Source organism: Ascaphus truei, chromosome 2 (assembly GCF_040206685.1).
Source record: "Ascaphus truei isolate aAscTru1 chromosome 2, aAscTru1.hap1, whole genome shotgun sequence".
Lineage (NCBI taxonomy): Eukaryota > Metazoa > Chordata > Amphibia > Anura > Ascaphidae > Ascaphus > Ascaphus truei.
The window spans coordinates 314,403,648-314,420,972 of NC_134484.1; the positions used below are offsets into that span (position 1 = coordinate 314,403,648).

At 40.7% G+C, this 17,325-nt stretch overlaps 1 protein-coding gene across 1 annotated transcript in view; it reads right to left on the reverse strand.

The window, feature by feature from the left end:
• DDC (dopa decarboxylase) overlaps positions 1-17,325 on the reverse strand; it is a 174,982-nt gene that overhangs the window by 107,512 nt on the left and 50,145 nt on the right. The gene's annotated exons all lie outside the window — the stretch shown is intronic.

The window sequence follows — 17,325 nt, forward strand, 5'->3', positions numbered from 1 at the left end:
AACTTACTAATTTGGCAACATTATTAGCCTTTTGAGTCTTGGTAAAATGTTTCACAAGGAACCAAATTTGGGGAACAAAATGCAAAAAATGTTGCAACTGCATTTCGGATAGATTTACATCTAAAATTGACTATAGCCCAGATCCACAGTGGTCTGTTAACTCAGTTTATGAGCGGCCATTATCAAAATCAGTAACAGCTGGTATTTTCCCTGAGGTTAATGCATATCCACAAAGCCAGAACAACTGCCTTTATTAATCTCATTACCATAGGCTTAACGTTAAGTTCAAATAACATGGCGTGAAGCACCTCGTACCTAAAAGGTGGTGTTACTCCCCTCCATTGTGGCTGAAAACTGTACTTAATTTATAGCTTCAAAGCTCAATTATGCAGCGTTAACGCTCAACAAATCAGAAATAGACCTCTGTGGAACTGGGTCTATGGGGCCCATGCACTAAGCGTTCATAAAAAAAATCGCGGGGCCATTTAAAACACCATTTTTGTGAGCGTTGCTAGCACGGTATCAGAAAGCCTCCATTACCTGTGATCGCAAAATTCACAAAATGGGCCTGTAGCCAGCGCCGTGAAGATTGCCTCTCTGGTAAGGCCTTACCCGGCGATTCCATTCTTCTGCAGAGAGAGCTGCCTGTGCAAATCTCGCCCGAAATTTATATTTTTTCATTTTAATTTTATTACTAGTGTAGAGGAGCAGGGGGTCTACAGAGCAGAATCGCATTGATTACAGCCTCGGGGACCCCCTGCTTCCCGAGTTAAATATTATTCCCAATTTAAATAGTGAAGGAGATATCTGCACATATTTGGGCCTGTAACTCGGGAAGCAGGGGGTCCCCGAGGCTGAAATCAATGCATTTCAGCTCAGGAGACCCCCTGCTCCCGCACACTAATAATAAAAATTACATTAAAGCAGCTTCATTACCTTAGCGGATAGCTCCTAAGGTAATGAAGGGGTTAAGGCACAATAGCATCTTTATTACAGGGTAGAGGATGTGAGTGAAGTGGGTACTTGTCCCTTCACTCACCCCCTCTGCCCACAATAAACATTACAATATATACTAAACACCAATACACAAAGCCACTCCCTGTGACCCCACATAAAACCAGATTTTATATTTTTATACACATGATTGATACAAGAGGCTGGCGGGGGTCGCCGGGTGGTCCCAGTGAGTGTCCGTGGGCCTCCAGGTGGTCCCCGCGTGTGTCTGGGAGCCCTTGGGTGGTCCCCACGGGTGTCTGGGGACCCTCAGTGGTCTCCATGGGTGTCTGGGGACCCTCGGGTGATTCCTACAGGTGTTCCCCACAGGTGTCCGGGCGTCCTCAGGTGGTTCCCGTGGGCTTTCGGGTGGTCCCCTTGGGTGTCCTCTGTTTGTCCCGCGGGTGTCTTGGGGCACTCAGGTGGTCCCCGTGGTACCAATCCTGTATCAAAAAATAATATTTGGAATACATTGCAATAAATACACCTCTCCCCCCATTCCCCCCCTCCAACACATACAGTACAGTAATGGGTCAAATAACTATTATCCAGATATGGATAACAGCTCATTTACCCATTATTAAATCAAGCATTAGCCAGGTGTGGCGGTGAAAGGGTTAACCAGGCCAATAATAAAGGTATTCTGCCCGGCTGGTTAACCCTAAACCGTGTTGGGACGGAAGAGGTTAAAATGTATTGTCACCATAATACCATGTTTTCCCCTACACTGCCTTTATTGTCCCTGTTTTGCAGCTCAGAAGCTAGCTGCAGTTAAATGAATGAATGAGAGATGTGCTAACTGTATTCGTGACACAAGGGGGAGCTTCTAGCGCTGTGCCAAGCGCTGATTAAAGAAGCGTGCCTGCGAGTAAGTGACTGCTTTGAAGATGGGTATCACTTTTTAAGCCGCAGATCTCTAAACCGCAAAGTCAATTGAATAAGTGGTCTGCGGTTTAGCTGAAGTGCCTTCTTGATACATGGTATCCTGCCATCTCGTTATACACTTAAGGTGAATTGAAGGTGCGCATCTGCGGTTACCGATCAAATCCAGCACGGATACATTGTATGCCGGCTTGTAACCCAGACCGATTATAGGTCAAACCGCAACCCACATCACAGAGCCCCTTCAATTAAGTGGATAACTTGCTCTAGGAAAGAGCTACCACTCTAATTTTTGGAGTGCAGTTAGTTAAAAATGTACCATGAAAATACATATTGGTTTTATATTTGTTGCACCTACAGAACATACATATATAAATAAACTGTATTCCAATGGTGTTTTAAATGCAAAGGCAGGAAACCCTTTCCTGCAGGTCCGGCAATGAATCCATTAACATGCCCATAAAGTTATGGATGAATAACATGAGGGATTTTTCCTCTCCGTACTTCAAAGGGCACCCTGCTAAGTCGGTGCCCCAGTGTCTAGAGAAGTCCGGAGTTGAAAAGCCTCAGAGACCCTAGGTGTTAGGGTGGCCGGATTATTCCCAAGTACCAGATATCGTTGTGAAGTATAGGCGCTTCACACTTGTAGCCAAACCCCAGACTTACTGTCGCCAGGTAAAATGTTGGGCCTGGTATGCTAAGCAGCTCAGGTGTGAGGTTAACGCATGGTCTTAGCAGACCGGGAAGCAACTTCTGCCCGTTCTATGAACTCCTGGCAAGTCGGGGATAGGTGGGAAAAGTTGTTCCCACAAGAAGATTGGGTGTGTATGTTAGGAATAGGACCCTTACCCCTATAAAGATGCCTGCAGCGCAATCCCAGTCAGATTCATCTGAGATTTTACCAAGAAATGTTCAAGCTCTAGCGTCAGAGGTTCCGGACTGTGATGGGTTAACAACATCGTAACCAAGGATCGTGCCCCTCTTCCAGAATTTGTTTGAGCTAAGGATTCCCGAACGAATCCAGTAAGGACATTATGAAATCTTTCCTTTCTGCAGAGATATAGAGGTGGCAAGTTGTGCCCCTAGCCAAGGACTGTCACATGGCTCACATCGCGCACCCACTTGCATGCGTGCATGGGTGTCCAGAGACTTTGTTTCGTTCCGTGGACATTTTATTTCGTTTCCCATCCCAGTAAGTGTTTATTGAGTGTAATTGAGAAATATTGTTTGTTTGTCTTAAAAGGAAATAAATTACAATTTATTTTATCCGCCTTGTACTGCTCAGTCTAGAATCCCAGTATTAATTTGTTGGTAAGACCTGGTTTACCGTGACACCAGGCAGCAGAAATAAAGTAAATTAACCTTTCTATTTACCCCTGCCATCATGAAGGGCGTCTTCATCAGCATACTCAAGGACCATGTCCTCTGTTGGCAGCAAGAATACAATCTAATGGCCCCTAACCCTTTAATTATTTTAGCAGTTAATAATCCCTATAGTAATTAAGGGGTTAACCCACCCTCCCCCGCTAACCACCCGGGAGGCCATAACCACCCACCCCAGAACAGCTATACCCACCCTGTACCCACTGATTAGCATAGTGGTTAATCATACTCATAATATGGGCATGATAAGCCACCATAGCAGTCAATGGAAACCCTAATAAAAATACATGAATGCCCAAAATACACAATAATAAAACATACACAAGATCCTAAACACCACAATTCAATAAATAAAGGCACTAGCCAACAAATTCAATTAATAAAAGCACTAATTAACAAAACAATTAACTCATTTTGACTAGAAACCAACAAAGCAATTAATTACTTAAACCACTAGCCAACACATCAATTCAAACAAGGAGCCAACAAAAGAATTAATTAAAAACTCGAAATCAATTGAAAAAATACAAACAAACAAGCCATCCAAATTACAAACTAATTAATCCAAACAACCAAGAGAAATAGAAAAAAATAACACTAAACAGAAAAAAAGAATTTGCCAAAAAATGCATTAGCTATCACTGTATTGATCTGTACCCTAAACTGGCACAGATTAATACATTAGCAGTCAATGGGCAATAAAAAACAAGAAAATACAAAAAAATTGGAAAACAAATTACATACATTCAATATTTTACTTACCTTTAGAAGCATTGGCCCTCCGAATCCAGCAGTATCTGGAAACTCTCATACCGCAACGCCAAAGACAATCCAACGCCATCCACCTTGACGATCCGGATCAGGTAACAAAATTCTTCTCTTTCTTCATCCATCATTATTTCTTTGTTTTCTGTAATCTTCTTTATTCATCTGTTAATCCACAAAGCCCCATAGTATATCCAGAACACAATGTCACGTCGGCTTCTTGAGGTAAAATGAGGCGTCAAGACCTTAAATATGGCCTGTGTCATAACATTTTTATGTCCGATGCTACAGCTCCAATCTGATTGGATGCTGTATCATGTGCCGCCTCTTATTTTTTTGGTGAGGGATGTGACGTCATCTCCAAGGGAGGTACGTTATATCCTTCAAACTACATGGCCATATCACATGGTATTAGAGCCAATGGGATTGTCTTCAATCCCATTGGTTGCTGTACCATATGATAGGTTACTTTACTTCAAAAGGTTGTGACATCATCCCTTAAAGTGACGTCACATCCTTTTGAACTAATGTAACCTATCACATGGTACAGCAACCAATGGAATGGAAGAGAATCCCATTGGCTCTAATACCATGTGATATGGACATGTGGTTTGAAGGATGTGACGTACCTCCCTTGGAGATGACGTCACATTCTTCACCCAAAAAATAAATAAATAAAGAGGCGGGGACATGATACAGCGTCCAATCAGACTGGACCTGTACTATCCGACCTACAAATGTGACATCACTGGCCATATTTAAGGTCCTGACGCCTGATTTAATCTCAAGAAGCCGACGTGACAACTTCATGTTGTGGATTTAGCATGGGATTTTGTGGATTAACAGATGAAGAAAGAAGATTACAGAAAACAAAGAAATAATGACAGATGAAGAAAGAAGAAGGTGATAGAAGATAAAAGAAAGAAGAATTTTGTTACCTGTTCCGGATCTTCAAGATGGATGGCTTTGGATTGTCTTTGATGACGTCGCGTTATAAGAGCTTCCTTATACCCCTGGATTCGGATGGCCAACACTTCTAAAGGTAAGTAAAATATTGAATGTATATAAAAAAAAATACAGGTATTTTTGTATTTTCATGTTTTTTATTGCCTATTGAGTGCTAATGTATTAATCTGTCCCCGTTTAGGGTACAGATCAATACAATGATAGCCAATGCATTTTTTGGCAAATGCTTTTTTTTCTATTGATTGCTTTATTTTTCTGTTTATTGTTTGGCTTACATCATTTGTAATTTAGATGGCTTGTTTTTATGTAATTTTTCATTGGTTTAGCATTTTTAATTAACTATTTATGCTGTTGGCTACTGGTTTTAATTGATGTGTTGGCTAGTGGTTTAATTAATTGATTTGTTGGTTAGTGCTTTAAATTATTTAACTGATTAGTAGTCTAGTGCTTGTATTTATTTAATTGGTTGGCTAATGGTTTTATTTCTTGAATTGTTGAGTTTAGGTGCTTGTGTATACAGTATGTTTGAATATTGTGTATTTTTGGCCTTGAGGCTTTTTGATTAGGGTGACCATTGACTGCTATAGTGGTTTATCATGCCCATATTATATGGGTATGATGTACCACTATGCCAATCAATGGGTACAGGGTGGGTATAGTGGGCCCAGGGTGGGTGGTTATGCCTCTAGGGTAGGTAGCGGGGGAGGGTGGATAATAGCCTTAATTACTATAGCGGTTATTAACCACTAAGGTGATTAAGGGGTTAGGGGCCATTAGATTGTATTATTTATTGTATTCTTTCTAGTAACAGAGGACATGGCCCTGCAGTATGCTGATGAGGATGTCCTTCATGATGGCAGGGGTATAGAAGCAGCCACCAATATTAGAACACTTACCTGGGAAATTCTGGGGCAGTCTCACAATAAATGCCTCAACATTTCTGTGATTTTCTTACTGGCCCATCGAATTAACACAGCCGGGGGTCCCTGCAGTCCCATTCAAACTGAGGCAATGTTGTGTCAATGTTGAGGCATTTACTGTGAGACTGCCCCAGAATTTCCCAGGCAAGAGTTCTAATACTGGTGGCTGCATCTGTAAGTAGAAAGGTTTATTTACTTTATTTTTGCTGGTTGGCTACTGTTTTATTTAATAATGGGCAAATGAGCTATTATCCATATCTATATTTTTTTGCAACAGGATTGGTACCACAGGCCAGCGGTGACCACCCGAGGACCCCAAGACACCACAGGGGTCACTTGAGGACTCCCAGGACAACCCAAGGGCCACCAGATGCCTGCAGGAATCATTCAATGGCTCCCAGACACCCATGGGAACCACCAGAGGCCCCCAGGCACCTGTGGGAACCACCCGAGGGCCCCCAGACACCTGTGGGAACCACCTGAGGGCCCTCAGACACCTGCAGGGACCACCCAAGGACAACCAGACACCCGCAGGGACCACCCGGGGACCACCTGGAGGCCCAGAGACACTTGCGGTGACCAACTGAGGACCCCCGGACACGAAGGGGGATTTGGCCCCTGTTGGGTAGCGGTAGGGGTTAACCCCTTCATCACCTTAGCGGTTAGCCGCTAAGGTAATGAAGTTGACTGTAAATGCATTTTTATTGCATGGGATTCATGCGGGGTCTCCGTGGCTGATATTAATGTGTAATAGCTCCAGAGACCCCCGGCATCAATCTGATGCAGGAAAAAGGCATTTTTTTTCTATGTCCCGTCTCGCCGCTTCCCAGCAGGTTCTCACCACCACGCCAACTTTTCTTGGCGTGAGGATTTTGTGAGAAACTCGCCATTCTAGAGCCATGATTAGCCTCGATAACCTAATCTCTGCTACTAGAATTGCACGCGTTTCAGAACCTGCCGATAAGTGGCTTATCGCCACTCAATCTGCGATTTTTTTGTGAACGCTGACATTTTTGGGGACTCATTATTTTATCGCCATCTTATCGACACTTACAAAATCGGAGTAGGCATTTTAGGTGATAAGTGCTCGATAAGTGGCTTATAAAAGCTTAGTGCATAGGCCCCTATGTGTTTGAAAGTAATTTAAGGAAAATATTAAAGTAACATGAGTTATTTGTGAGTGTGTGCTCGGAGTGGCCACAAGGAAACACCTCCCAATCCCAGAGTATCAGTAAGAGAAGGAAAAGCAAACATTACTCCAATGAGATAGATATACCATACAAACTGCTGAAAGGATTTTATTGGAAGTAATTACTGTATATTCAACAAGAAATAAAAACAAAAGTAGAGAAAAAAATTAATGTTTCAAAGTATTAAACTTTTTTAGCACACAGGGATTAATCATAGCCGTCCTATTTTTATGTCCTACTGTTATGCTTTTCTTCACATGGCTTCGGGTACAGTAATTTAGGCTACATCTATGTTGAATAGTTGTGTTTTACAATAACAGCCGTTAGCGAGACATTATACAAAACATAAGTATTGTAACAATTTCTGCTTATAGTAATGGTATTTTTCGCCATCTTTTTAACATCAAAAAATATATCTACAAGATTTAAGTAAATTTAGCACACCATGGCCACATGTATGAATATTTGTAATACAGGGAAAAACAGAACAACTTTAATTTGTGTCAATACGCATTTTTCAGGAGCTTAATAAAGGAGTCCCCATAATGTTGTTCAAAATCTAATTAGCATATTTATAATGCTAATATTTGACAAACATTGCTAAAATCATGTAATTTTCATGTAACTGATCTAAACACCAAGAATGCCAAGCAGGCCTCCATTTACGATGTTGGGTTAACTTGACATAAATTCACAGATGTTGAATGTGTACCGCACTGCTTATAATTTATTTTAATAGGATATATTGCTGGATTCATGTGGAATGGATTCACAAATGTTACATACTCAAAGAGATAAAACAGTTCCATTTAATACATACTGGTAAGTGCCCTAGAACTGTTTCATAGATGATATTGTGATCATCTTGGGGTGATCAGGTATCATTGGATATGTTTTTGACTTCATTTAATTTGAATGATTTTAATTTAAAGTTTACAAGTAAGACCAGTCCAGTTGAGATAGAATTCTTGGATATCATTATATATGTTGAAAACTGCAGTCTCAAAACAAAAACTTATTTCAAACCTGTAGATTCCAATAATTTCATACTAGAATCAAGCTGCCATGATCCTAATTGGATCAAAAATATCCCGTATGGCCAGCTAAGGAGAATCAAACGTAACTGTACAGATAATAACATATATGAAGAACAATCAGATATTTTGGTAAAAAAATGTAAGGATCAAAATTATAGACAGAGTACTATTACTACAGCAAAAGAAAAAGTAGATAAATTGAGTCATAAAGAGTTGATTAGTACAACAAAAAAGACACCTATAAAAGACCAGAATTATGGCATTTCCTTTATTACAGAATATAATAGAGAAGCCAATAGTATTAGGAAAATCATTCAGAAGAATTGGCATATTCTTCTGAATGATCCAATACTAAAAAAACAACATACCCGAGTGTAAGAGACGTGCAGAGGTACGCAATAGAGACGGGTTTTAGGGTGAAATTAAATAAGGCTTTTATTGCGCCTGCTTCTTTAACACAAGAAAATCATCAAACGTATGCAAATAAGGGGTCAAACAAAGCTTCTGCTCCATCTGGGAGTATTTCTAGTTAAACATATGCAGTCCACAACTCCCTTTAGATTAGCATGTTTCCCAGCCCCAAAACATATATTTTGATATGTGCAGATATACAACAGTGTTAGAAAGTAAAGTTTTATCTGTCTCTCTGGTAGCTGTAGGGGGGAATCCTTCTCTGCTCTCCTGGTGTAGCCTTTTTGTCCTAAGGCATTTTCAGCTTTCAGGTTTTAGAAGTGTTCTCCCCCTTGTTGTCTTGTTGTCTGGCTGTCAGAATACAGCTGCTCAAGACCTCTCTGTCCCTTCCTGGTTCAGCCCACGTGTGGCTCAGGAGTCTCTCCTTCCTGTCTCAGGAGGAGCCTTTTCTCTAACAAACCTCCAATCAGCCAGGTGCTGGTCAATTAACCAGCACACTGCTGGATTAGAGTCAAGTTTTCTGAACAGGGATAAGTCCCCTGTTACACCGAGAAACCTAAAGTAATTTTTAGCAGAGCCCCGAACCTAAAGGGAAAACTTGCACCTACAACATTAAAAAGAAAGAAGGTATCTGATGGCAAGACATAGTTAGAAAAGCCAAAGGGATTCTATGGCTGCTATATATGTAAAGCCTGTATGCATAAACATGTTGAGAAGTTGACATTCAAGTCCAACCACACTGGTGAAATTTTTAATATTGAACCCTACATTAATTGCAAATCAGCATATGTAATTTACCTACTCAAATATTCGTGCGGACTTCAGTACATAGGTAGAACTTCACGTCCACTCAGAGTTAGAGTGATAGAACATTTGGGAAATATTACAAAAAGGTTTACTTACCCATCAAGTATCGTTACACTATAAGATTAAACATCAGTCAGATCCTAAATGTACATATAAAGGTATTGAATATATCCCCACACATTGGAGGGGTGGTGACAGGTTGAATACGCTAGCCAAACGTGAAACATTTTGGATACACAGAATGAACACTTTAGTGCCCAAAGGCTTAAACAAGGATATTGATATAGGAGCATTTATTGTATGAATATCCTCGTTTAATTGTACCCTTTCTGCTTTTGTAAAATTTTCTTAATTGTGTCTTAATGATATGTTTCTATACACTTTCTCTCTTGCAGAATTCATTTGCGTCTTTTTATAATATTTTTTACAATCAGTATATACTTTTTATATTTTTATACATGCTAGTATTTTTCTTCAAATATATTTGTATTAGGTCATTATGTTTGTATATGTTGCTAGGTAAGCAATTGCACTAGGCTTTTGGAGGTGGTACTATGTGTGAGTATCACCTTTAATGCATTAGAGCCAATTTAGATAATGAAAGAGGATATTGCCTATATATACCCAGAGTACACCAATCGGAAACAGATTCCTGAAGAAGCATCTCTTGCGAAATGCGTAGAATCTGGTTCCCGATCTGATTCCTGATTGCAGCAGTAAGATCAGCGCTACGGCAATAGTGTGTCCCCGCTCGGCTCCACCCACAGACGAGTCGTCACCGGTAGTGACGTAGGAGTTCGGGACGGCTGACCCACGCCGGTTATCCAAAACGCTGGGGATCCTGCTCTGCATTATTTTCGGACCATGCCAGGTATTGTACTTTGAAATGTGAGTGAACATGAAATTGCTTTCTTGTTAATAGCAATAGATATTTTGATATACTATACCATTGTGAGCTTTTTCTTTTTACATCGGCGGGGCACACATCCCTGATTGAGCTGGCCACAGTGGGAGTGTTACCTTACATTCTGAAGCAGTTCTGCTCCTAATAGAGAGATAAGTGTCTCTATACTGCCCTGTTATGTCCTCCTAAATGTGAGTGTAAAATTGTGAAACTTACCTTACATTTCCATCAGAGACCAGACGTTACTATACTATGTTGTATTATTCTTTTTATCCACATGCGATACTAAGCGGATGACATCACGAAACACACAGATTGAAGAAATACAACTTAATAGATTACAAACTCCACGCAGCACCACTCCAGTTGGAGAGAGAAGTGCTTTCTTGTATCTAAAACGTTGTGAGTGCTCAGTATCTATCTTCATTTAGCTTGACTATTAGGTCATACATTGTTGCACTATATTCTTTCTATTTTCATTTTCATATACGATGTGGACCATATACACTGAGCAACCTAAAAATGTAAAAACTAGAGATACATTTTATACCTTTGTACTATAAGAATTTAAAAAGATACAGTATACAGATGTAGCAAAGGTTATTTCACCCACTGATAACACACAATATTGTAGCATAACACAGAATAGCAACAATTTTCCATAGAATTCAATGGCTGTGATAACACAAATAAAAATGATTTGTTAACATACTGTACGTCTGACTAGAGATAGGCAATATTTTTGCCAAAATTTGAATCTGCTGTGAATATGCGAATTCATTTCCCCTAAAACTCCCTCCAAATAACATGTGGAGAGACAACTGGGCTCAAAAAGGAACACACATTAGATACCTGGGAGATACTGTATGCTCTCTCTCTCAAATTGGATTTAAGTTCAAATCCGATGGTGGATATCACCGAATATGGGTGGAAGGGATGTGGATGTATCTGGACTATTTTTTCTTCTTTAGTGCTCAATCTGCCTATACTGTAGATTTCCATGTGCAGAAAATCCACGGATCGGTATTTGAAATTTTTAGCCATCTCTAGCTCTGACATATGGCATTAAAGGTGTACGGCTGTTACGTGTATTTAAAAATTAATCTAGGCACATCACAATTCAAAACAAAGGTAAGAACTATTGATACAATATTTTGCATATGTTTTATACTTATTATACGCTATGTGCCCATGTATTTGTCTATGAATATGTATATGATTACAGTTGTAGCAAGCTTCATTGTTCCAGCAGAAAACGCAATATTTAATTATTAAGCAGACTATTACAGTTCCAGAAGATTCAATGGTTTAGAATATCAAAGCATAACCCTCCAAAAGGAATCAAATACTGTTACATTAATCACATACTGTATACCGTATATTTTATACTGAAATAGTAGCATATATATTTTGATTAAAGTCCAGCCATTTTTATCTTATTATGTATAGTACAGGTAAAACCTACCTTTATTTTCAGAGAGTGTGTAGCTTCAAAATGTATGTGTTGCAGCTACAATTTTTAAATGACAGTGACTGCCACTACATGTTCTGACGTACAGTAAATGTGAACTATGTCATGGAATTTTCTCAGTGTCTAATATGCATGTTTGTTTTTCATTCTATTCCCAGGAGGCAAAATAACTTAAGTTCCAGGTTTACCTTTAGCAACCTAGAATCTTAGTGTTTTTGTAACACGAAACGCATAGGAGGGTGAGTTCCTCCACTTTTTTAGATGGATCAATAAAGGAATATTTTTAATACTACTCATTTGGGACCCACTTTTGGCTGTTGCGCCAGAATCACCTTGTTTCTTAGAATCTTAGAGGAAGTTCATTGGCTAGGTCTAAAGGGCAACTGCAGCATTTCAGTTTCTGTAAAATATTTACTTCTTTAGGGTCAGTAGATGTCATGATAAATTGTTTATACAAAGGATTGCCATTATATATGAAAAGGCTTGTATATAATCTTTGTGTCACTTTATTAGCTGAAGAAATAGCACTTCAATATTTATCAAAGTAGCCATCAGTATCACAGATGTTCTTTAAAAGTTATATCCTAATAAAAAGGATATACTGTATTTTTCTTACAGAGTGCTAACAGCATATATAGCGTTATATCTAGAATTTTGCAAATACGATGAGAACCTGCCCCATAAAGCCTATGTAACCCCCCTTTGGGATTACTAGGGCCTTAAGGGGTTAACGGTGTGGGCTCACATGGGTAACGCTCCTTCTCTGTGGTGATTTCAGCAGAAATCAAGTCCTGTCCCCTTCCTGCCAGGATACCGTGACATTATGCTGGGCAATAAGTAGAGGGGGAAAGTTCTGGAAGGCCAGATCCCAGGAGGAGCAGAAGAAAAGGGATCTCATTGTGAATAGCTATGTAAGCCCCTAAGTACAAGATAGGTTCCCCATCCCTTTTATTGTTATCAGTACCCTGTGTAGTTAGAGTCCCACTAAGATCTGGCAGTACTCTCAAGATGTATGATAGACAGGCTCCCAGAGGGAGCTTCCCAAGCCACAGTCCCAAGGTACAGTGGGGTGCACCCCACAGGCGGGTCCCCAACCGGCTCTCACCTAGAAGGCCACGCAGTGGAAAGCCACCCTGAAGAGAGGGGGCCGATCCCAGAGGGAGTAGTACTAGGCCTGCCAGGGGCTCCATCGATATGGAGCAATGCTAGGGTAATGCTAGGGATATAGAGCAGAGGGATTCTACTAACATACCACGCCATACAAAGCCTCCGCACCTTCCTAGCAGGCAGAGGTGGGGCAGCTAGGGAAGCCATACAAACAGCATATGCCAAGTACCTAGAGATATTTCATGTGAGACTGTACATGCTAGCTAATAAACTGCTGTTTTGAATGAATAAAGCTGGTTTGCCCTCATCTGGCGAACTGCTCATGTGACGCGCCAGCGGGCAACAGAAACAAATTTACTTTTCTGCAAGCAGCTGAGCGCCTTGCTCACGCTGGCCACACACATTGTAGCAATGTGCTTCATCGCGGGGAGCACGAGTGTGCACACCCGCTCAGTGTCACCCTAGTCCCAGCCAAGAGCTGGGCAGGGAATGTTATACTTACAATCACATTTTTGATTCAAAAGGCACAGGGAGATAATATGACTTATTCAAGGTCACAGAGCACTGACAACAGAATGTAAAACAGTCATGTGCTTCAAACATCAATATAATTGTTTCCAGAGTCAGTGCCTTTACTCACTGAGCCAATCATTTTTAACTCCTCCCTCTGCTCTGGAACCTTTCCATCCTCCTTCAAACATGCAACAGTCATACCATTACTCAAGAACAACAAGCTTGACCCTACCTGTCTTTCTAACTATCGACCTGTCTCCCTCCTGCCTTTTGCCTCTAAACTCCTTGAACGTCTTGTATTCTCTCGCTTGCTCCATTTTCTCAACACCTATTCTCTCCTAGACCCTCTACAATCTGGCTTCCGCTCTGCTCACTTCCCCGAAACAGCCCTCACTAAAATAACTGACGACCTCCATGCTGCCAAAGACAGAGGTCATTACACTCTGCTCATATTACTCGACCTCTCTGCAGCATTTGACACAGTGGACCACCCTCTTCTCCTTCACATTCTCCATACTCTAGGTATTCGGAACAAAGCTCTATCCTGGATCTCATCCTACCTCTCCCATCGTACTTTCAGTGTCTCTTCTGCTAACACCTCCTCCTCCTCTATTGATCTCTCTGTGGGGGTACCCCAGGGCTCTGTCCTGGGACCTCTTCTCTTTTCTCTGTACACACTCTCTCTAGGTGACCTAATAACATCTTTTGGGTTTAATTATCACCTCTATGCCGACGACACACAAATATACTTTTCAACACCTGACCTTACACCTGCTGTACAAACCAAAGTTTCTGAATGTCTCTCTGCTATATCATCCTGGATGGCTCTCCGACGCCTTAAACTCAACATGGCTAAAACAGAGCTCCTCATACTTCCTCCCAAACCTGGCCCTACTACCTCCTTCCACATACTGTTGGAACTACAATCATTCACCCAGTAGCCCAAGCACGCTGCCTAGGGGTCACACTCGACTCCTCTCTCACATTTGCCCCTCACATTCAAAACATTTCTAAAACTTGTCGCTTTTTCCTCCGCAATATAACAAAGATACGCCCTTTCCTCTGTTGCTCGACTGCTAAAACTCTGACTCAGGCCCTCATTCTCTCCCGTCTTGATTACTGTAACCTCCTGCTGTCCGGCCTTCCTGCCTCTCACCTGTCTCCCCTACAATCTATCCTAAACGCTGCTGCCAGAATCACTCTACTCTTTCCTAGATCTGTCTCAGCATCTCCCCTCATGAAATCCCTCTCCTGGCTTCCGATCAAATCCCGCATCTCACATTCCATTCTTCTCCTCACTTTTAAAGCTTTACACTCTTCTGCCCCTCCTTACATCTCATCCCTAATTTCTCGTTATGCACCATCTAGACTCTTGCGTTCTTCTCAAGGATGTCTTCTTTCTACCCCCTTTGTATCTAAAGCCCTCTCCCGCCTTAAACCTTTCTCACTTTCTGCCCCACACCTCTGGAATGCCCTTCCCCTCAGTACCCGACTAGCACCCTCTCTATCCACCTTTAAGACCCACCTTAAGACACACTTGCTTAAAGAAGCATATGAATAGCACTGTGGATATTCTGAACACGATACATAAAGCTTGGCCCCCTGCAGACGCACTTACCAGAACTCCCTCCTACTGTCTCTGTACGTTCTACCTACCTACCAATTAGACTGTAAGCTCCTCGGGGCAGGGACTCCTCTTCCGAAATGTTACTTTTATGTCTAAAGCACTTATTCCCACGATCTGTTATTTATATTATCTGTTATTTATTTGATTACCCCATGTATTACTACTGTGAAGCGCTATGTACATTAATGGCGCTATATAAATAAAGACATACAATACAATACAATCATTCAGACAGAGTACAGTTGCTACTTTTTATTCACCTCATGCATAAAGTTGAAGATGACAAGTATTGTTATTTTCTAAAAACAATGTGAAAACTCAGTGCATGTTAGGAATTTTACCTTCAATCTTCCCTCAATAAAAAAAACAAGGATCAGCTTAACAAAGGCAGCATGCATTACATATACAGATATTTGCCATGTAGCTTTGCACAGTTAGGCCGTGAGTATAGGGCCCGCAACGGGTGACTTCACCCAAAAACAAATACATTGCCGCCGCCGCGTGCACTTCCAGTAAGCGCGACAGCGACAATGCGACGTCACGTCGCCAAATTTGGAAGCTGGCAATATTTGATTTTTCAAGGGCTGTCGCCTCATGTGACAGTCCCTGAACCAATCAAATGCCAGAAAGCCCACGCCGCTGCCACAAAGCGAAATATAACTTTTGCTAGCGGCGACGGGTGACGTCACTCGTCCAGTCGCCCGTCGCGGGCACTATACGTGCGGCCCTAGGCTTTCAGGCTTAAATGTGCAAAGTGAATAATTGGATGAGTGAGTGAGCGAAGCTACGACAGCTAGTGACTTTGTGACCACTTTTGGGATGTGTTTTTTTTGGTATGTTATTTTTGCCATGCAATTTTTGTCCACAAGCCTAATGCCTTGACTGATTGCGATAACGTTTTGCAGGTGCAGCAGTGTTAGGACGTACAGTTGGGCCATACCGTGATATGGTTGTAGGCTTAAAATACTTTGTCCAAAGAATTTAACTAAATGACCCTTGCTTATAAACAGATAAGTATTTAAGTATATAATGTCAAGTTATATGTAGCACTAGGCCTTTTTGTCTTTTGTTTAAATTTGCAGGGTACCTTTCTGCTATCCTAACTTTGATCTTCCAGAAGTTTCGAATAAATCAGGGAAGCCCACAGCTTGGAATAAAAAAAATGTGTGCTTTGAAGTGATAAAAAAAAAATAGTAATGACACAGTACATCTTATCAACCGGATTCTTTATACAAAACATAAGATGTATTCTTTTGCAACTTGTGCTAAATATTCAGACAATTTGCTTTAACCATTGCAGAGAAATTAAATATTTCAAATGAAAATAAATTGGTAATCACGTAAACAAACACTAAAAAAAAAGAACACGCTGTAGCTCTACTTTGGCACCTAGGTGGCAGTGATCATTAATAACTGCACAATATCAGTATAACTATTCATTCATCATGGCCTTCCTGAGAATGAGGTTTGTGTGCGTTTTTTGTTTTTCAACTTTCGGATAGTTTATTGCAAATGAGATTGTCATTGTTACATGGAAGTGTTATTCAGTTTGTGATATTAAACTCAACATATTTATTTTCAAGTTGTAATAATGTAAGAGTTGAATTGGTGTTCAGAAGTTATATTTTGTTTCACATCAAGACAGTGCTTGATCATTGTGACAGACAATAGCCACTATTCTGTACAAATTTGTGGCCAGTGCATTAACTGTCAATGGTAACTAGACTTATTTATAGGTTCGTATTAAAGCACACAATAGTGTGAGAATTAAATTGGCCAGACATCACTGTGTTTTAGTGAAGCTCGAGAATACTAGGACAATTTCATGACAAAATCCAAAAATTGATGGCATTTCAATTTTTTTTGCCTATGTTTCATTCCGTGTTATGAATATTTGTTCTATTAGGATTAATCGCTCACCCCACAACGTGGTATAAAATATAGCAGTTTCCTCGTTTTACCTTGAAGGTGTAATCACATCAAGGGGATCAACGTTTTGTAAATAATTCAACTGTCCTATTGGCTTCCTTAATAAATCTAACAAATTACGATGCAATTAGTATTCTTAAGGGGCACAGTTGACGCTGCTATTCCCTAATGCATGTGCTTAACTCAATATGCATACACTAGTCTCCCCACTATGCTGCCCCTGTCCACTAAGCCTGGAACAGGGTAACATTATTAGGAAAAGACAGACAATTGTAAAGACCTGCAGTTCATCAGCACCTCTCCCCATGCACCTCTGCTATGGGTGTCAGCCGTTTGTTGCCTTTGTGCTGATGTTACAGCTGCTCTGTACAATCTATAACATACCAACCTGCTAATCCCCATGTACTCTATGTTTTTACA